Genomic DNA, 21,887 nt, shown 5'->3' with positions numbered 1-21,887 from the left:
TAAGAGAAATGCTTCCATTGTTTTTACCTTTCATTTGAGAGGGGGAATTGGGGAACAGTCCTCCTCAGCTAGGGCATTTTCTTACAAGGACGTTGTCCATGCTCAGCTGCCTAAGAGAACATCTCCTCCAGCTCAAGCTCCCAAGCCCTTTCTGGTGGACAAACTAGAAGAAACCCCATCCATTGAAATAAAGCATCCATCGTTGGATGAGCAAACTCAAAAGTTTGTTGAACATGCCATTATCTGCAGGTTCAATGGGTTATGGCCACGCACAGCAAACCTCTACCAATGGCTTCACACCAACTGGACCAACAACTGCAAGGTTCTGTTATGCTCAAAGGGCTTCTTCATTGTAGTGTTTGCTTTCGATGAGGACTATCAAAAAGCCTTAACTGATGGCCCATGGTTCTGGGGTGCAGCTGGCCTATTCCTCACCCCTTGGTTCCCAGATTTTGATCCTTCTACAGCAGTCATCACTAAACTTCCCATCTGGGTCAGACTTCCAAACCTCCCGGCGCATCTATGGCACTTTGCTGTATTCCAAGGGATTGGCAATTCTCTAGGCCGCTTCCTAGACACAGACATCACTAGAGGGGAAAAAGGCTTATACACCTTTGCCAGAATTTGTGCAGAAATAGATATGAGCAAAGGTCTCCCGGACCAGATTAATCTCAAAATTGGAGACTTCCACTGGACTCAAACCTTGGATTACGAGAACACAGCCTTTCGCTGCCGAAATTGCCATCATACAGGACACCTCCAAAGCTCTTGTCCCACGATGCCGGCCAAAAAGAAGAAATCCATTCATAAACAGAAATCCAAAAGCTGGAAGCCACATGATCCTACCCCCATGGACGATTTTGACTCCAGCTCGGATGAAGAGGAAGAGAATATGGAAGGACTAGCAGCAGAGCCAGCACAGGATCCGCCAGCGACTGGTCCTGTGGATCCGTCTGTTCTACCAGTCTCACAGAAAAGGAATCATGAATCCTCCACCTCGGATTCAGACAAGGAGGCCTCTCTGCCAGCACATCTCAGTTTGCAGATCAGGCCAGCCCAGCAAAGTTCTCTTGATTGGGTCAAAGTTGGTAAAAAAAGGGAAAAAATGCCGAATAGTCGATACTACACATGTTGGGTAGAATCCTCTGTTCGGTTCCTGCTCCTCTGTTCCTCGCTCCTCTGTTCCTCTTGCTTCTTCATGCTCAGTTCTACTCTCTTCTCTTTTTCTCTTAGGAGCCGAGGTGGATAGCCTATCCTTTCCTGTTTCCTTTGTTCTTGTCTCTCTTGGTTGTAAGCTCTCATTGTACCATACATTTACTTAATAGATTTAGTCTTTACTCAGAAAAAAAAAAAACAAGTTATGTTATGTTAAATAGTTATAGAACTATGTTATGTTATAAAAATATATATATATAATAACTTTATAATAGTTAAAGATATATATAGTTATATTTAAATAATTATATAGTTACATGGTTATGAAATTGTTATGATTATATTACATGATGCGTTATATATGTGTGTGTGTTATGTTAAATACATTTATGTTATACATGTTGAATAATTATAGAGTTTTGAGGATTCTTTTTTTTTTATTTTATTTATGTTTTATTATTATTTTTTTCTTCTTCTATTTTCTCTACTCTGACATCTTGTAGAAACCCTAGCTTCGATTGCATCCATGGAGGGTTCTCCTCCCCCTCCCCATCCTCGCTTGCCTCTCGTCTTTCTAGAAGAAGAGATCATAGCCTTTTAAGCACTGGTGGCCTCTATGCGAGAACGTCAGAAATCAATTGAGACCTGATCGAAATTCGTGAAGAGGAATGAGGAAATCTGAGACATTTCTTTGCCACTTGGTGTCAAGTGAACCACTCTAGCATACTCTGAATGCACTTAGATTGGCGTGTTCACTGGCATGTGGCCCTCACCAAGAAAAATAGAAATTTGGATCGAGAATACATGGAGGTCTAAATGAAAGGTAACATAGCAATATTTGTAGTAGGAAATGCATTTTTCACTATCATGTTTGACATTAGGGAGGATAGGCATGCGTTTTTTTCATAACGGTCCTCATTTTCTCATCTCTCAGGGGATGTATCTGAAGAAATGGACTCCTAATTTCAACCTGGATGAGGATGTTCCATTCGTTATCCTGATATGGGTTAAATTATCGTGGCTCCCTTTACCATGTTGGAGAAATCACTACCTCAGGGAAATTGGAAAGGAGGTTGGAAAATATATAGACAATGTCAATCCAAGAGGCTCTCATTTTTCTTGTGAAAAGATTTGTGTGGAGGTTTACCTGGAGAAAGGGCTTCTAGATGAAGTAAATATAACTCTGGGTGAGTGGAAAAATACACAGATTTTTTAATATGATAAAATCCCATTTAAATTTCATCACTACCATGAATATGGCCACTTTTCTTAGGACTACTCAAAGATGCCCTCTCCTATAAATTTTGAACAACCCCCCCCCCCCAACCTAAATATCAATGGGAGAACCAGTGTAGGAAAGATAATCAAGGTCCCATCATTAGTCCCAGGCCTCAAGAAAACAAAGGCAACATCTTGGCGACCGCTTCATCCAATCCATTTAGTGTGATGGGGAATCTAGGGGAAGCAATTGAGATTGAGAATATACATAAAGGAGATAATTAGAATGGTCAAACAAGGGATGAATCATAGGAGGAGAGAGAAATGAAATAGGATGCTCTTCCATAGGAAGGATCGAAGGAATATTCGAATAATCAAGCCAAGGATCAATATCAAAATTTGAAAACCCCTGTTTAGCAGCAATACGCCCCCTCTAGTATGGCGAAGGAAATAGCAGGAGTTCACACGCGACATATGACCCAAATATGATATGATATTAAGCGCTTAGACAATTATTGAGGTATTACAGACTCATATGCATGGATATGCCTATGTTACCTTGTGCAATGGATCGATAAGATTGCGAAATACATAGACAATGAAGCAGTTAAAGAACATAATAGACAACACATATAAACACAACATGTTAGGGTCCCACCCTAACCCCCTTATTTATGTAGTGGGATCGAGTCATAGTAAAGAGTCAATAAAGCCCATATTAATAATTGTAAGTGGTTAACCCGCAATTAGTGACGGGACCACAGTTACTTGCAAATGGGCCATGGTATTAGATAGATGGTATTAATAAAACCCATGGTATTGATCCATGGTATTGCATGTATGAGTCATATACAAAGGATAGAGACTCCCTGCGAGGAGCATCGTGTCTTATTTTTGTATCGAGCTCTGCTCTATTGGAGGTTGCCCCCTCGAAGAGGCCAGTGAACATTGCTTTCTGAATAATAAAATATTTGTTGTTGTCTCTCACTATTCTATGTTCTGGGTATCTTTCTTCACATATTCTGTATTTGGGTATCTTTTGCAGGTTAAGAGCATAACAAGTGGTATCAGAGCACTTTCCAGGGCCGGTGGGATCTCCATTTCTTAGCAAAAAATTTTTTGGCTAGAGACGTGTTCCGGTGTCTTTAAACCATGGGATCTTTCGTTGAGCGCATAAACTTGTAGATTTGGGGAGGCATGCACGCAGGAAATACAAGAGGTGGTCACGTTTTTTGGACTCCCTTGTAACCCCTCTGGGTACCTGTTATAGACATTTTTGTGCCTTACAGCTATAAGCATGAAATGTCCATAAACCAAGGGATCCTAAGTCCTTAAAAGTGTTGTTCCGACCCCTAAAGGAACAAGGTCAACAACTTACAGCTTCTCCCAGAAGTTCTCCACCAGAAACTGCTCAGAATCAGTCAAATCAGGATCATTTCAGCTGCTCCACTGGCTAGCTATGTTGCATAGCACCCAAATACACTAGCTAGATGCGTTGCAACGCAACTAAATGCACTACCAGGGTGCGTTGAGCGGGAAATGACAAATGGCAGTGTCATTCCACGAGGTGGAGAGACAATGGAAGCTTCCAAAATCTTCCCCAATGACACTTGCCTCACTGAATTCGACCAAGGATGAGTAAGAGGCTCTCAGTCTCCAAGTGGAAGCAAGAACTGACAGAGAGAAGACACTAGTCAAATCATAAGCTGACTGATCTTAGGTTGAGAAAATGGAGTCTACCAACCAAGGAATTCCCCTTGGTGGAAATCCTAGTCCCTTCTCCTCTTGGGGAGATGTTGGTGCACCCCATATGGCCACATTGTCGCTTCCAGGACTGACAATTGGCTTTCCAGTATGGCTCTTCTCAACCAATGTCGTTCAGAACACCACCATTCCTGAACAATCGAATTAGCAATTAGATGAGTCCAGAGTTGCCCACCAGCCTTGTACTTCCTCTAATTCTTCCTCTCCTCCTTCCTCTTCGCTTGATGGAACTGGTAAAGCTAAAAGCCAAGTCCTTAAGGAGAAGAAGGAAAAGAAGAAGAAAGAAAAAAAGAGGAAGGAGCCAAAGGCGAATGGGGGAAAATGAGTGTCGTCTAACGAAAATCCACACACTGCACCGACCAGGCCTAAATCACCATGTGTCATTTGCAAAGGAGACCATTTTCACAGAGATTGTCCTTGCATCCCCCAGATACTAAGGGACTGGTCTCCTCGTTTGCACAATCCGGTGTCATCAACCTCTGGTGATCATGTTGAAAGCACACCGTCAACTAGTGAAAGTGAAGCCCCAAGACAAAAAGGGAAAGCTAAATTTCCTTGTAAACTGTGCGAAGGCAATCATGCCGTCCACCACTATCCCTTCTTAGACGAAGCTAAAAGAGTTTTGGATGATCGCCTGGTTTCACTGTTACGACTTCCTCCTGGATATAAAAAACTCTTGCCGAGTCCGTCACTAGTTGAGAATTTGGCTGGCCCGCTCAGGTGGTCGGCTGAAGCGCCTATCATTGAAGATAAACCAACTAAATCCATACCAGGCGAAAGTCAAAAGGTCGAGGTGGCAGTTGACCCGGTCTTGCCTTCCGAGGTTTTATCTTCGAATGATACAGTCACTGAAGAGAACAAGGATGACACCGTCCAAATTCTCTTCATCAACATAGACTCCGACGAACATGGGGGAAATCTACCCATTCCTTTACCGTAGGAAGGAAGTTCGCCAGAGCCATACCCGGCTGTCTACTCGGTCCCACCTCCAAGCAACCTAGTTGTCTCCTTCGACTGGAATCAACTAGGCAGACCCCGTTTTCCAGCAAGCATACCATTCCGAATTATCGTTCAAATATATAGAATGGTCATGACTGGTACCATCATAGATGAGGGGGCTTCTGTGAGTATCCTTTCCTCTATTGCTTGGAAAGCGCTTGGTTTGCCATCGCTTTCGCCTGAGATGAGGGATCCTTCCCGGTGTGCCCATAACATTGAGAAGGAAGACTGTTCGCATGAATGTCATGGTAGTTCAAGGACCCTTGGATTATAACCTACTCCTTGGACGAGACTATATTTATTGCATGGGAGCCATCGTCTCCTCACTCTTTAGAGTAATGTGTTTTCCGCACGAAGGAACAGTGGTCAAGCTCGTGGACCAGCTTTCATTTCCCGGATCACGCATAGCAAATAGTCATATACCATCCCTAAATGATCTCTTCACGCAAGAAATGTCTCAATCCCCAGTCCGTCCTCCCGATGAGCGCCAGTAATTCGGAGGGATATGACTGAAACCCAAGGGGCATGCGTCCTGGTCTGCTTCGGCAGGAAAACTTCGGGTATAGGGTAGGTTTCCGTGGGAGAATATGACTAGTCTGTACCCCGTCCGTCAGTGGAAGAGGGGTTATTCTAGAATAAGATTCTCTTGTCAAATTTATGTGAGTTGGCGGACGTCGTCGCTCACCCTTGTTTACCTCGGTAGACATCGCCGAAGAAGTGTTTTGTTTGCTGTGTGAATAGAGCAATCTTTGGGTAACCTGTAAGAGGTAGGCCTCTCCTGATAGAAAAAATGTTTTGTTTGAAAATTGAGGGGTATTCTTGAAACCATATTTTATACCTGGGGGCATGCAAACCTTTTGTAGTGCAAGCAAAGAGCGATTATTTATCTGTTTTTTAGATTAGTCGTTTCCTAACTTGCATAAAGAAAGGATGTGGGGCAAAAATCTAAAAGTTTCCATTTCTATATGAGACATTCTTATCATATGACTGGATTAATCGAGCAGTTTTAGCACATAGTTCAAGCTCGTTAAAAAACAAACATAAGACATGAGCAAATATTTCCACCTGCGTTTAAGCTCGTTAAAAAATGAACTATTCCCCGGTAAATGACCATCGTGAATGAAGCATTTCAGCCATTAAAGCCTTGGTCATGTTTCCACCGTCACCTCCACTTTTCCATTGGCCGATCATTCACCTCCATTTGATTGTTTACCCATTTTGAGGAACAGCTGCGAAGAGTGATTTCAATAGCCATCTTTGTGACACTGCCGTGATTGGAAAATTCCAACCCTTACCTAGAATCAGCTGCTACCCATTTTATCACTCGTTCCTTAAAAGACGAGTCTTCTTTAAGCTCTTTTCAACTGACTCATAAAATATGAGAAGATTGCCGAGTTTTGGCCTTCTAGCTCGTTAAAGCAACCCGAATTGCTATCCCTCCTCTAGATTTTAATCTTTTTGGACCTGAGGGATTATTGCACAAAAAGATCGAGCGCTTGTTTTGTTCGGCTCGTTAAAGCGATCAAAAATCCATCCCTTCTGTATTGTTTTATACTTTTTCGGACTTAAGGATTAGATGACGAAAAAGGAATTTTAGAGTTACCTTTACGTACCTTTTCAGACTCTCTAAAAGTGAAAAGGACCGAGTTATCTGTGTCGTTAGACTCGTTAAAAAAATTAATAGCGACAAACTTGTCTTTAGACAAGAACGAGTTTCACTATCGCTAGGCTCGTTAAAACATAGCGATGGGTTTGCCCGAAGGGGAACTTATAGAAAAAGCATATGTTATCCTCCTCAACCTTGACAAAAATAAATAGGTACTAGTCAGCAATGACTGGGAAAAAATTGGGAAGAAAACTCAAAGAATCTTTATTGGTAGCAAGTCGCTCTTGAACATGACACTTCCACTCCATGCCCGAGTCGGGTTGGGTTGTTTCATTCACCGGTCACATCACCATGGTCATGCCATACCATCCACATTTGGGGTAAATGCTACCAATCCATCACATAAGTGTCGCCGACATGTTCAAGAGAAGTCATCCAGAGAAGTCACCTGTGTCCTATCCACTACCATACATCATGCTTCATTCTTTCATGACCGCCATCCTGAACCATATATCATCATATCGTTTTCACCTCCATCAAAATAATTTGCTCCATTCCGTGTCATTGATGTGGGATTCATTAAGGCCCTCCTTTGACGGATCACTTCTTGTCGACATCAGCTCATTATCCAAGAAGTTGATCTAGGAACACCCCATTCAGTACTTTGAAGCTTGCATGCCTCAATGGCAAGTTTCTCACTTCCGGCGACAGGTATACATCAATGACCTTCGACTGAAAGATTTTGCGTGGTGTTCGACGCCAAGTCCTTTATTCACACCACGTGAATTGTACTGCAGTACCTTGAGGGTCATTATCATTATCGGTGATTCCTCTCGCGCTTGTTAACAGTTTACATCATTGACTGGTAATCAAGCGATGTATTTCCGTGTTCGACTTCAAGACATTTCTCGCATGGATCGACTTGTACTTCGAGTGAAGATCGGACAAGATTGAAGACCCCATATCTAGTTTCATCCATTCGGGCTGCGATATATATTTAAGAAAATAAAAACATTGAAATGTACAGCGTTGCAACACAGATAATCATCCTACCAAAAGGATGGTGACTCTATCAGAATCATCAGTCTACCATCAGACGATTGTCTATCCTATGTACATGAAAATGAATTTATAAAGCTGAGCATGGGAATGCCCACCTCAGCTAGATCATGAAAATAGTATGAAGATAATGTATTGTAGTGTATCTTATTACAGGTCTCCTCCCAGCATTGAAAGAACTTTGGATCCTCCTAATAAAGCATTTCACCCGATAAACGGCCTCATACTTGAAGGGGCAACTGTTATAGACATTTTTGTGCCTTACAGCTATAAGCATGAAATGTCCGTAAACCAAGGGATCCTAAGTCCCTAAAAGTTTTGTTCCGACCCCTAAAGGAACAAGGTCAACAAATTACAGCTTCTCCCAGAAGTTCTCCACCAGAAACTGCTTAGAATCAGTCAAATCAGGATCATTTCAGCTGCTCCACTGGCTAGCTGCTTTGCATAGCACCCAAATAAACTAGCTAGGTGCATTGCAACGCACCTAAATGCACTACCAGGGTGCGTTGAGCGGGAAATGACAAATGGCAGTGTCATTTCGCGAGGTGGAGAGACAATGGAAGCTTCCAAAATTTTCCCCAATGACACTTGCCTCACTGAATTCGACCAAGGATGAGTAAGAGGCTCTCAGTCTCCAAGTGGAAGCAAGAACTGACAGAGAGAAGACACTAGTCAAATCATAAGCTGACTCATCCTCCTTGCATACATCTATATATGGATCCCTCATCCGAGAGATCCAGAGGCTGGAATTTTGTACATTGCAGAGAATTGTTGTTGGTTTTGAGATAGATATCAGAGTATTGGGTGATTTATGCTTTGTTGGAGGTGAATAGGGGCTTCTTTGCTGGGAGGTTGATGCTAGATCAGGAATCATCGGTTCTAACTCCTCCTGTAACTTCTTGTTATATCAACAAAACTATTTGAGTTTCTCCTACATGCTTGTGTATCATTGATGTTTGTTACATTTCTATGTTTAGCTTAAATCTGATCCTAAGCTTTTTATGAATATAAACCCATGTCTTTGTATAGTTTCCTTCTTTTGTGATCTTGCAGGTACTTGGTGAAGCTGGGCAAGTAAGGGAGCAGGTAGCTGGAAGCTGTCAAAGAGGAGAGAGATTGGATCAAAGGACTAGCGCAAGACATAGGTTGGTTCATCCTATTTCTCTTTGTTTATAGTTCATAAAGAAGAATACAAAAGTAGTTTTCTCTGTTTGTTTCTAAGGTCACTGTCACACCTTAGTGGGATAGGGTCGTTCTGAATAAACACTTTTCCCGTTAACAGTACCCCTTCGAGTAGTAGAGCATTAGACAGAACCGCATATAGACTACCTTCCAAGTACCTTCTGGGTATATCAGAAGCTCCTTAGCTCCTATGCAACCTCGCCATAGATAAACCGTCGGCCGTCTTGCTGCTACAATACATCGAGAACAGCACTCAGAGAGATTACTCGCCCATACGATAGGGTAGTTGGGTTGTACAACTAAGGGTACGGTTGATCATCCTTAGTTAGAGCCCTAAAACATTGGGCCGAGTACTACTGTTAGACACTTATGTATATTGCGATCTGTAGCACCTGACACTCCTTGAGACCATAGTTCCCTTTTCCATCTGGGGATCACGCTTCATCTCTGCTAGATCCGCTCGCACAAAGGGGTTCAGCAGTAGCAGACATCAGTCCCACAGTTCCGAGTTAGCATACCAGCCATTCCAATCTATTAGATCCATCAGATCCGCAACAACAATCTGTTCTGTCGCTCAGAGCTATCCGATCCGCCATTCAGATCTCTCAGATCCACTTGATCTGAGTAGTTGTGTGGGGTTCCTATACCGGGGCATGATTTTCACAAGACTTTTGGTAGCATTGACATTTTGAGGATTCAACTACTGCAGTATTCCTAAGGAAGGAGTAAAACTCTGTTGTTGGTGATCTAGCCCATCAGAATCAGGACGATGAGCTGATCACGGTGGTACAATTCAATTCTTAGTGAAAAAAAAAAATTGGGCGGTCCCAATTTTCAAGAACATCAGGTCGGTGCATGGTAGAAACTAGAGCTCAAGCTATGGCTAATGAGAGGATAGACAAACTTGAAGAATCCTTGCAATACCTCCAAATTCAGCTTGATCGACTAACTAGCATAATCCCGAGCATAATCCCGACGAGCAAAGAGGAAGCCCATGAGAAGGCGTATATTGGGAATGGACACAATGAGCATGAGTCTAGCCACTCTCTCCACCTCGGGGGCCCCCACCAAAAATCCCGTCCGTGACCTCCCAAGTTAGATATGCATAAATTTGATGGTTCTCACCTCGCAGCATGGATAGCACAAATGGAGCAGTATTTCAATCTGAATAACATTTTAGATAATGAGACTCAGCTTATGGTGTGGAGCATGTACTTGGACAATGAAAGGTGGCAATGGTGGGAATGGCATCAACGTTGCAATGGACCTTTTATGACTTGGACCTCCTTCAAAAAAGCTCTTACAGAACACTTTGACCAAGAATCTTCTTTTTTGGGTCGTCTTACTAAGCTCCGACAGACTAGCATAGTGGATGAATATATTATAGCCTTTGACGCCTTAGCCTTCCGCACTACGGGTCTCTCAGATGTGTTCTACACAGAATGTTTTATCAGCGGTATTAAAGAAGCCATAAAAGCCAACGTCTTACTACACCACCCTCCCACATGGACGGAGGCTTGCAAGGTAGCTCGTAATGTGGAACGTGCGTTAGCAGCCCAGTACAGTCGCCCAAATTTCACTGCTAAGGGTCGCCCCCCACAGGCTCACAGCATGACTCAAACACTTAAGGTTCAAAAGGTCTCACCTGCAGGAATGGCCGAAAAAAGAAAGCAAGGATTATGTTACTACTGTGATGAAAAATACTCCCCAGGTCATAAAGGCAAGGAGCCCAAATTTTTTCAAATTGATGCCACTGATTACAGCTCATCAGAGGAAGATCCACCACTAGAGGAACATGAGGCGGTAGAAGAGGACAACCAAAAGGACAATGTCCCTGACGAACCAGTTATTTCGCTGCATGCTTTGGCAAAGATTTCTTCACCTCAAACTCTCAAATCAGAGGTTTTATTAAACATCGCCCAGTAGTAGTCTTGATTGATAGTGGAAGTACACATAATTTCATCCATCAAAAAGGCGCGGAAGCAGTGCATTGTTTTGTACGAGTAGTTTCTAACTTCCAAGTCCAAATTGCGGATGGGGGGACAATGAAATGTGAAGGCTACTGTGAAAATGTCAAACTTAAAATGGGGGATTATCAGTTGAATACCCACATGTTTTCCATACACATGGGAGGGTGCGACATTGTCCTCGGTGCTGAATGGCTTTGCACTCTTGGGCCAATCACAATGGATTTCCAAGAGTTATATATGAGTTTTAAGTAGAACAACTCCACACATACCCTCCGTGGACTCCAGGCAGGAGCTCCCTCTATCATCAGCTCGCATAGGATGGAAAAATTGCTAAAAAAGGGCCATCATGGAGTTATAGATCAATTTAATGCCATCTAGGCAGTTGAAACCAAGTCTCTGCCTATTCATCTTGAGATGCAACAAATTTTAAATAACCATCTGACGGTCTTTGACAAGCCTCATGAGCTTCCACCCTCGAGAGGGGAACATGATCAGAGCATCACCTTGGTTCCAGGGGCCCAACCCCCAAATGTGTGCCCATACAAATATCCGTTCACCCAAAAGAATGAGATAGAAAAAATAATCAAGGAACTTTTGGAAGCAGGTGTCATTCATCCCAGCATTAGTCCTTATTCATCACCGGTGGTCATGGTGCTCAAGAAAGATGGGGAGTCGCGGATGTGTCCAGACTTCACGGCCCTCAATAAGTTGACAGTCAAAGATAAATTTCCCTTCCCGGTGGTTGACGATTTGCTAGATGAACTCAATGGGGCTCAATTCTTCACTATGTTGGATCTTCGCTCAGGCTACCACCAAATTCGCATGAAGGAAGTCGACATTCCAAAGACTACTTTCCGAACCCATGAAGGCCATTATGAGTTCCTGGTCATGCCATTCAGTCTTTGTAATGCCCCATCTACTTTTCAGAGCCTTATGAACCACCTTCTCAAACCATATCTCAGGAAATTTGTCCTTGTCTTCTTCGATGACATCCTCATCTATAGTTGCACTTGGGCCGCACATCTTCAGCATGTAGATCTACTCTTGCAACTGCTTCGCAAGCATAAATTATTTGTCAAGATGTCCAAGTGTTCATTTGGCATGGAAGAAGTTGAGTATTTGGGCCACATTGTGTGGCGTGAAGGTGTCAAGGTGGACCCCAAAAAGATCCAGGTAATGCAGGATTGGCCTCAACCTAAGACCTTGAAGAGCCTGAGAGGATTTTTGGGTCTCACAGGCTATTATCGCAAATTCGTCGGAAATTATGGTCACATAGCGAAGCCCCTCACTCAACTCCAGAAGAAAAATTCATTCTTCTAGAATGAGGACACACAACAGGCATTTACAGCTCTCAAAAATGCCATTTGTTCCACTCCAGTCTTATTACTACCTGACTTCACCAAATCTTTTGTCATTGAATGTGATGCTTCGGGTATAGGTATTGGGGCGGTCTTAATGTAGGAAGGGCAACCTTTGGCCTTCAAAAGCCAACAACTAAGTGGGAAGAATCTGGGCCAATCTACCTATGAGAAGGAAATGATGGCCATTTTACATGTAGTAGAGACCTGGAAACCTTACTTATTGGGGTGACATTTCCAAATCCGCACAGACCATCATAGTCTTAAATATTTTCTGGAGCAATGCCTATCCTCCCCACAACAAAATAAATTGCTTGCCAAAATGCTGGGATATGATTATGAGATAATTTACAAGAAAGGGCAAGAAAATAGTGTAGCAGATGCATTATCTCGCCAATTTGAGGAGGGAAGTACCCTGCTAGAAATTTACCTTCCCATTCCAGAATGGATTGAAGAAGTTCGCAGGGAATGGTTTTCACATCCCGGTCTCTCCCAACTCATTTCTCAATTGCAGGCGGATCCAAATTCCACCAAGGGCTACTTGTGGCAGGATGAGATTCTTCGCTACAGAGATAGAGTCGTAATATCACCAGCATCCACCCTCAAAAGTCGCATTTTGGAAGAATTGCACTCATCCCCAATTGCAGGACATTCAGGCTTTCAGAAGACATATGCTCGCACCAGAAGATCATTTTTTTGGACAGGCATGAAAAAGGACATCCTCACTTTTGTAACAGAATACGATGTCTGTCAACGCCACAAAGAGGAGACTCTCAAAGCACCAGGAACATTACAACTGTTGCCCATCCCGGCAGCAATATGGACAGAGGTTTCTATGGATTTCATTACAGGTCTTCCAAAGTCAGGAAACAATTCAGTCATCATGGTGGTTGTGGACAGACTTTCGAAGTATGCTCATTTTTGCGCCCTACCCCACCCGTTTACACCGACTTTGGTCGCTCAATCTTTCATGGATCAGATCTTCAAATTGCATGGCATGCCCACTTCTATTATGTCCGAACGCGACTCGATCTTCACCAGTAATTTTTGGCAGGAACTCTTCAGGCTACAAGGCACCCAACTAAAACTCAATACTTCTTATCATCCACAAACGGATGGTCAAACAGAAGCCGTCAACAAATGTCTGGAAACCTACCTTAGGTGTTTCACTTCAGAAAAGCAACATCTTTGGGTACAATGGTTACCTCTGCCTGAATGGTAGTATAACACCAACTATCATGCCACCACCAAAATGACTCCCTATGAAGCAGTATATGGTCAACTCCCTCCTTCCCCTACTTCTTATATCAAGGGGGGCTCAAGGGTACAAGCAGTGGATCAACTCCTACAAAACCGTGCAACCATGCTCGCCCATCTTAGAGAGAATCTTCATCAAGCTCAAAACCACATGAAGCAACAGGTAGACCAGCATCGCTCAGAGTGCCAATTTCAAGAAGGGAATCAGGTCTTTTTGAGGCTGCAACCATATAAGCAAACATCACTCAAAGACAAGGGTTGTCAGAAACTATCTACAAAATTCTACGGACCATATCAAGTACTTCAGTGCATTGGAGAAGTAGCCTACAAGTTGGCTTTGCCGCATACTGCAAAAATCCATCCAGTTTTCCATGTCTCATGCCTCAAGGAAGTGATTGGGAACAATTGCAGAATTCAAACCAGTCTACCTAAATTGGATGAGGAAGGGTCAATTTGGCTCCAACCTGAACAGGTCCTAGACACACGAAAAAGGCATCTCCATGGCCGCATGATTAGGGAAGTTCTCGTCAAGTGGAAAGACACCTCTCCGGAAGATGCAACTTGGGAACCAACCACTATTCTTCAACAGTTTCCACAGCTTCAGCATTGAGGAAAAGGCTATTCTTAAGGGGGAGGGCATGTTAGGGTCCCACCATAACCCCCTTATTTATGTAGTGGGATCGAGTCATATTAAAGAGTCAATAAAGCCCATATTAATAATTGTAAGTGGTTAACCCGCAATTAATGACAGGACCATAGATAGTTGCAAATGGGCCATGGTATTAGATAGATGGTATTAATAAAACCCATGGTATTGATCCATGGTATTTCATGTATGAGTCATATAAAGGATAAAGACTCCCTGCTGGTGGGCTCCAGTATTGTAGCAATAATGCTACAACTCCTGGAGCTTCCTATCTCTAATTTTATCAACCCGGTAGTTCGTAACAAACTTGGAAGTGACGGTGCTGTATGCACAAGTACTAGCTCTTGTCGCAGCTGTCACTTGGTCAGCTGGCACAAGTCCACTAGGGCTCAAGCCAACTTCCATATGCTCTCAGAAGAAGATTTCTAAATGATGGACGAAGACTATCTCAAAGGAAATTAACCTACTTTGCAATGATGAACTGAAAGCCAACAAAACAGGGAAACCCTAGTAAACCCTAATCTGACTAGTCTAATCTCTATGATGCAATGGTGGGTGTGCAAACTTCCAGAAATGATGCCATTACTTCTAGTGGTATGAGATGCATGAATTTAAGCTACTTCTACTGAAAAGAACATTGTTTTTGGATTTTTGCTTAAGTGGTTGGAGTTGTTACGATTTTGTTTCTTTTTAGGGTTTGACTGTGCAGGGGTAGTTCGAAGGGAGAGAAAGCTTGGGAACGGTCAAGAGGGCTAGGAAAGGTTCCAGGGGATCCAAAACATCATTCCATAGAAATCCACAACGTTCAGGTGCTCGGCAACTGAGGTTACAGGTTTCTACAGGATGTCTGCAGGGGATCCTACAAGAAGCTTGGGATTTCTACAGGAAGTCTGCAACTTCTACAGGATGTTCTGTGGTTGGAGTTTTGGGTGATGGAGGAGTGGAGGAGTTGTATGGGTGGATAGGTAGAATGGAAAGGGGGCTTATGATGGCTCAGGGACAGAGATATGAGATGAGGAAAGGGTGCTTGCAGCTAGTTGGAGAATGGAAGGGTGGAAGCAATGAAAAGTCCGAAAAGATGGAGAACAATGGAAGTGTTGGAAGGTAAACGATCTGAACACAGGTTGGGTAGGTGGCTTTAGATGTGGTTGAGAAGAAGAAGAAGATAACAGAGCGGTGCAACGCAGTGTAAAGGAAACAAATCTGCACAAAACCAAGAATTCATCAACCTATCCTAACTGTTTTATTAAATCAATGAACAACAATGTAAACTTCAGAGAAAAATCGTGCATGGAGTTGGAACGAGGAAATACTACTCAAGATCAGAATGCATGGATGGATCTACAATTGAAATGACTGTGTTGCAGCTTGAATGAAAGTGTAAGACTGCGTTTTTTGGTGGCTGGTACGGTCTACACCTCCAATCTCTAACAGAGATGGCAGTGAGTGCACTGTCAGCCTTTTCTTGGAGCTCTAATGAATGCTGATCCTCCTACTCTAATCTAAGAAACTAAAATCACTTGAACTGTAAACTAATCCTATTCAATCACATAAAATAAATCGATTCAGCAGACTGTAATTTCTAAATGCATGTCAAAACAGTGTAATAAAGGGTTGAAAGGAAAGACAAGTAACAATGCAAGGAAGAGGAGGTCTATTGCTCTCAGGTTGGGCCCTAACCTGAGAGCTATAGCTCCCTTAAAAACTCAGAATTTAATCCAAAGCTGCCTGCCTTTATTGTATAATCATGAATCTAACATCATGCCAAAACTGGCTTACAAAAAGCAAAAACCGAGCTGTAGCTCGTGCTTAGAAATTGCAACAGTAGTTCAAAAGTTAAAAAAAGCTCCTATCAAAGGCCACGGCCTTAATATTTATACATGATGAGGATCAAGCTGGCTTCCTCAATTAATGGAGCTCGGATGTCCAACTAAAAGTTAAACTGCTGTAAATTGTTGTTCCTGTAGAACCTGTTGGCTGCCTTTAAGCTCGGTGGGGAGAGCTGTTGGAGCTCGGAGTTAGGGTGGAGATCACGAGGGAGGTTATTTAAGGCTATAGACAACCTCCCTATAAACCTGCAATGCCACCTTTGCTGTCTCCTTGTCTCCTTCTGCGAGGTCTTTGCTCCCTTTAATGCCAAAAAACCTGAAATCATCATGTATTAGCCACATAGATATAATGTCTGCCCTTCTTCCAACAAATAACACAAATATACCAAGAAATGAATGCATAAGTGATAAAAGATGAGGGGTTGAGCAAGGTAAGTAGGCCAAATGAGCCCACTTTGTTACCAAAAATTGGGGCTCATCATCACCCCCCAGCTAAAATATGTGCACATCCTTGAGCAACTTAGTCCAAGTCTTCATCCTTCATTGCTTTTACTGCTTCCCTTACATCCCAAGCCTCTGTGGTAGTGTCCTCCTTGCTGACATGAAACCCAGCTTTCCTGTTCACCTCTTCCCATTGTTCACTGTTATCCTCCTCTGTGTTGCCTTCAGTCAATCCTAACAGCAGTGGTGGGCTGATTTTATGGCCAATCCAGCTAGCCTGGAGGCTTTGCATGGATTTCTTGTAAAGGTCTACCCTTACCAAAGCTTCCCTCATCCGAGTTGGGGTATGGTACTCTCGGAGTTTCAGACTGTGTGCCAAGGTATTCCATCTGCGTGTGCATGCTTGGGCAGCATTTTCTCCTAACAGTCTTTCCATGTCTTCAAAATGAGCTATGGCTTGGGCCTGTTGGTCCATAAATCTCAAGGAAGCTGTGGGATCAGTAGACAAGTGTTGGTGTGCTGAGATGCGTGCAACTGGATCCTCTGGTTCTGCTCGAATGAACAATGGCTCGTTCAATTCTCGGTTCATGACCGATTTTGCTTCAGCTGCTCTTTGATCCTCATAGTTCAACCATGAAGCAAACGCCATCAATTGCATATCACCCAAGGTAGTATTGGGATCCCAGGAAACTTCATTAGGCAAGGCCAAATTGTGGAGGTAGAACTCTGCTAATTTGGCTTTATCTTCTGACGAACTAGTACTGCACAACTCATAAAATTGTTTTGGGCTTTGGATCTGAGAAATACCTCTTTGTGCCAAGGTATTTATTTGGAACTGCAACCATTGGTCTTTCAAGTAAAAACCATAGGATTTTGCAGGTTGTTTGCACTGTATTGCCTCCATGGCCCAACTGGCCATGCAGGCCAATTGTGCTTCCTTTTGCTGCAGCTGTTCTTTTAGAGCTTGCACTTCAATTTGTGCTTGTTGTTCTGCTTCCTGTAGAAGTGTCATTGGCTCCTCAAGACCGGTGGTCAGCTCCTTTTTGCCTTTTTGTTCTTCTGTGGTGTCTTTGGAGGATGTACCTGCCCCTGCCCTCAACTCCTGTAGCTGCAATCTTAGCTTCTGGTTTTCTTCCTGTAGGTACACTCTTTGGCAATTAGCCACATGTTTAGCCATGGCGAATTCACTCCTGACCTCCTTGAGTTGCTCTTGTAAGGGACCTATGTCCGCCACACCCTTTGATTTGGCGATCTTCATCCATGTGTGGGTACGAACTCTTTCTTCCTCTAATGCAAAAACAGGGGTACAGTAAATTTCTGCGGTATGATTTTGCCCGCCTCTAAAAAGGTGTAGTATGAACTCAGACTAGGCTGAGGGCTGGGCTCTGGTATATGTTCTTTTTCTGCATCTTTAGGTGGCTCTATCTCACCCTCCCTTGGTGGTGATGAGGGTCCTTCTCCTTCCCTCTTCTCTGTTTCCTGTAGCCGGGCCAGAGTGTCCTGTAGAACATTTTCAGCCTCCTGTAGCCGAGCTTTTTCAGTCAACAGGTCTAACCTTTCTTGCCACATATTTTTCTTTGGGCTCCCCTTCTCATATGTGACAGTTATCCTTGAGGGGGACTTTTCCTTGGGAGAAGAAGGGGTATCTTCAATGACAATCGGCCTGCTGGACGAAGGCTGTGGCTTGCCCGTCTTTATCCTAACACTTCTTCGAGCTTTAAAGTATAGAGGGGTCTCCCTCTTTCTCTTTTCTTTTGGCTTAGGTGGCGTGCTGAGACTAGCTAGTACAGCTGCTGCCTCCCTTGCTAGAATGTCTGCCTTCTTCTCCTTGGGTTTCACTTTTCCGGGGCTTCCTGTAGAAGACCCTGTTTTAGCCAATTTCGGGCTTCCTGTAGAAGCCCCTATTTTGGTAATTTTCGGGCTTCCTGTAGAAGCCCCTTTTTCAATAATTTTCGGGCTTCCTGTAGAAGACCATTTTTATTTTTTCGGGCTTCCTGTAGAAGCCTGTTTCTGCTTTCCTGTAGACACAGGTGTCGCCACCTTGGCTTGCTTTGCTGCATGGGTTTTGCTTTTTGGTTTGGTTGCGGGTGCTGATGAGGTACTTGTGCTAATGTGGACCTTCTCAGCTTTGTCCGTTCTGCTCTGCAACCTTTTCTCTCTTGCTGACAAAATGGGTGTGTCACCTTTTTCCTCAGCATCCTTTTTCTTGTGCTTCCTCCTTTGTTCTTTCTTCTGCACTATGGTCGGGGTCTTCTGGCCTGTTTCTTTCTTTTTTGCGGCCACTACTTCTTTTTCCTCACTGCTGGAGGAGCCACTTTCCTCGGTCAACATCCTTATGTCTCCATCTCTTGTCAAATTTCTGAATGATTCCCATGAGAGGGGAACCTTATATGAATGAAGCGCATCCTCCACAAGAAGTTTGATCAATCCATGGTGGGCTACCTGATCTGGTATGCCTTCTTTTAACTTTGTGGCACACTCAGTTAGAGACTGTAGCAGGAAATAAGGAATGCTCAGTTTATTTTCTATGGGAAGATCAATCTGGTGTCTCAATTCAGTGAGCAACCTGAAGTGATACACGTACACGATGCTAAAATGGCCTTCACAGGTTATATACTTCATAATTTGCAGGCTAACTTCATTCCATGGTGGCAGCAAGCTGGTTCTTCGCACCCCATTTTTGTCCTCCGTGAATTCCTCCTCAGGTGGAAAGAATTCTTTCTTTGCCTGCTGGCTCAACTTCCTTTCTTCCTTATCCCATGGCAAGCCCATTGGAAGTTCAGTAATTCGACTGATATATTGCGGGGTGAGCTTGAGGCTTAGGCCCCTGAAGTTCACGGTGGCCAGTGTTTTGGATTTCGGCCTCAAGGCTTGTAAAAATTCTTCTGCCACTTCGTCGTCATGACCCTGCAACTTGTCACAAAAGGATATCCATTGTGCCCGTGTGAAGAGCTCCACCACCTCCTGGTTTTCTCTTAATTTTGATGAATCAGTGGGTTCCCGTCTAATAAACCCACCCGGCATGATAAAAACTGTTGCTAGAGGTGGCGAATGCGGAAGAAGTTTAGCTTATTGGGACAGAGCGTTGAATTATGCCTCCGTCGTGCAAATAATCCACAAAACTTATCCCTGAGGACCTTAACACAGTTTAATTCACTGACATCCTGTAGAACGACAGTCTATGCATAGCAGACAACACTTTTAACCATTTCCTACAACCAGACTGTAGACGACGATTCTGCCACCTTTAAAAACCAATTGCATGGAGAGTTCAGGGTTACCTTTTTATCTGCCACCTTTTTACGTGAGGAACCCGCCTTCCTGTAGAAACAGCTTTCCTGTAGGAGCAGCTTTCCTGTAGAAGCAGCGCGTGATTCCTGGGGAAGACTGCAGTTGGTCTGCGCTCTCGGTGGTGCTTCTCAGCCGTTTTGATAGCCAAAGGCTCGGAGTTTCGAACTGCAGAGAGATCTGAATGTTCACTCGAGGTTCGAACGGTGAATGATAAATGCATGCGGCCAATCTAGCCGATTAGATTTGAATCGGCGGGATCCATGGCGCGGGGGTGAGCTGTCCCCGCCGGACCGTTGGATGACGTCGTTCCATGATTTGACTGTGCGTTCACTTACTACCGCATCATCCCTCCAGCATATCCGCCGCCGTTTCTTCTGCTAAATTCGTTTTTTCCAACGGGGATTGTTCTCACGTGTGTGTTGATCATTCCTTTTGTCACGGCCGCCACCCAAACATTTGACTGGACCATTAACCGGCCGACATGGCCAGTCAACTGGCCATATAGTCGCTCAACCCATTCACTTTACACTTTGCAAACAATTCAAAGTAAAATTCATGCGATCTAATGGAAGAAAGGGTCGAGACACTTACCTGCGCGGCTGCAACACGATTTTTCGGGTTTTGGACGATGATGAATGGATCTACCTACTGCTGGTGAATTTGCACAGGCCTGGAGGTTCACGTTTACAAGCTACCGACGATGGAGTTAATGCTTGGCTGCATGCGTTCGCGTTCATTGCATATGGCCAGCGCTATGAATAGTATACACTCTAGCGGGCTCAACTGTTACAGGACTCCCGCGGGATGTCTTGTAACAGTTCTTCCTCCTTGGGTGCATGTTGCACGACGAAGGATCTGGCCTCTCGATCACGCTCCCAGGGCTTCTGGATGACTAGGATGGATATGGTATGAGATCTCAGAGTTTTTTTCATTTAAAAATTGCTTTTTCTTGAGAACTCATCGATCTGCTTTGCTGGTGCAGGTAACTTCGTTGCATGTCGACAAGGATGGCAGGACGAGTTGACAACAATGTGCAAGGGAGATAATAATAGCTTGCATGCGTCCAAACCGATCCTTAGTCGTTAGATCTCCTCATAAAATGGATTCTGGGCCGTCCTGAACTTCTACAGGAAGTTTCCTGTAGAAATACAGAGCTTCCTGTAGAAAGGTTGCATTTCCTGTAGAGAGTTTGCACCTTCCTGTAGAAAATCTGCATCTTCCTGTAGAAAATCTGCGTCTTCCTGTAGAAGATCTGTGTCTTCCTGTAGAAGACCTGCGTCTTCCTGTAGAAGACTCAAGCTGTAATAAAATTGCACATACCTTGGAGAAAATGAGTATTCTTGGAGGAGGTGCTGGTGAGGTCTCCTGACAGCATGATAAGGATCCTTGGCTTTGAGTTGAGAGGATTCCTCTCCTCCATAGAACACCTGCAACCTGCATGCAATTTTACATTATGAATTTGCCGACCTTGTTTTTTTTTTTTTTTTGAAAGATAACAGGGGCGCCTCATTGAGGTTTTCACCCTTGCCATCTGCCTTAAGCGCCTCAGAGAGGTTTTCACTCAAGGATCTTTTTTCAAATCTCTTTTTTTTTTTCTTTTTTTTTTTGAAAGACAATAGGGGCGCCTCAATGAGGTTTTCACCCCTACCACCTGCCTTGGGCACCTTAGAAAGGTTCTCACCCAAGGATCTTTATTATTTTTTCTTTTTTTTTTTTTTAGATCTTTCAGGGTATGCCCAAAGGAGAGGCAGAACCCTTCTCTATGACCAATACTGATTTCTCCATAGTTTTGATGAATTCTTGTCTTGAGAGAGGCTTCTTGTAGATCTTCAATCGATGCCCATTGACAAGCATGGGGATGGCTTCCTCATCAATGGTCCGAATAAGAACAGATCCATTGTCATCACATTTTTCCACTGCATATGGTCCTAGCCATCTGGTTCTCAGCTTTCCCTTGAAATATTTGTATCTGGAGTCATACAACAAAGCCCAATCTCCCGGCTGGAATTGCTGGTCATGGAGATGTTGGTCATGCCACACCTTTCTCTGAAGTTGAACCACTTCTAAGTGAAGGAGGGCCTGCATTCGGTGCTCATCCAGTCCATTCAGCTG

The sequence above is a fragment of the Pinus tabuliformis genome, chromosome 4_2 (genome assembly GCF_031772625.1).
Source record: "Pinus tabuliformis cultivar Carrire ecotype Pingquan chromosome 4_2, CPIR1, whole genome shotgun sequence".
Lineage (NCBI taxonomy): Eukaryota > Viridiplantae > Streptophyta > Pinopsida > Pinales > Pinaceae > Pinus > Pinus tabuliformis.
The sequence above is the reverse complement of the archived record's forward strand: the minus strand, read 5'-3'. Positions refer to the sequence as shown.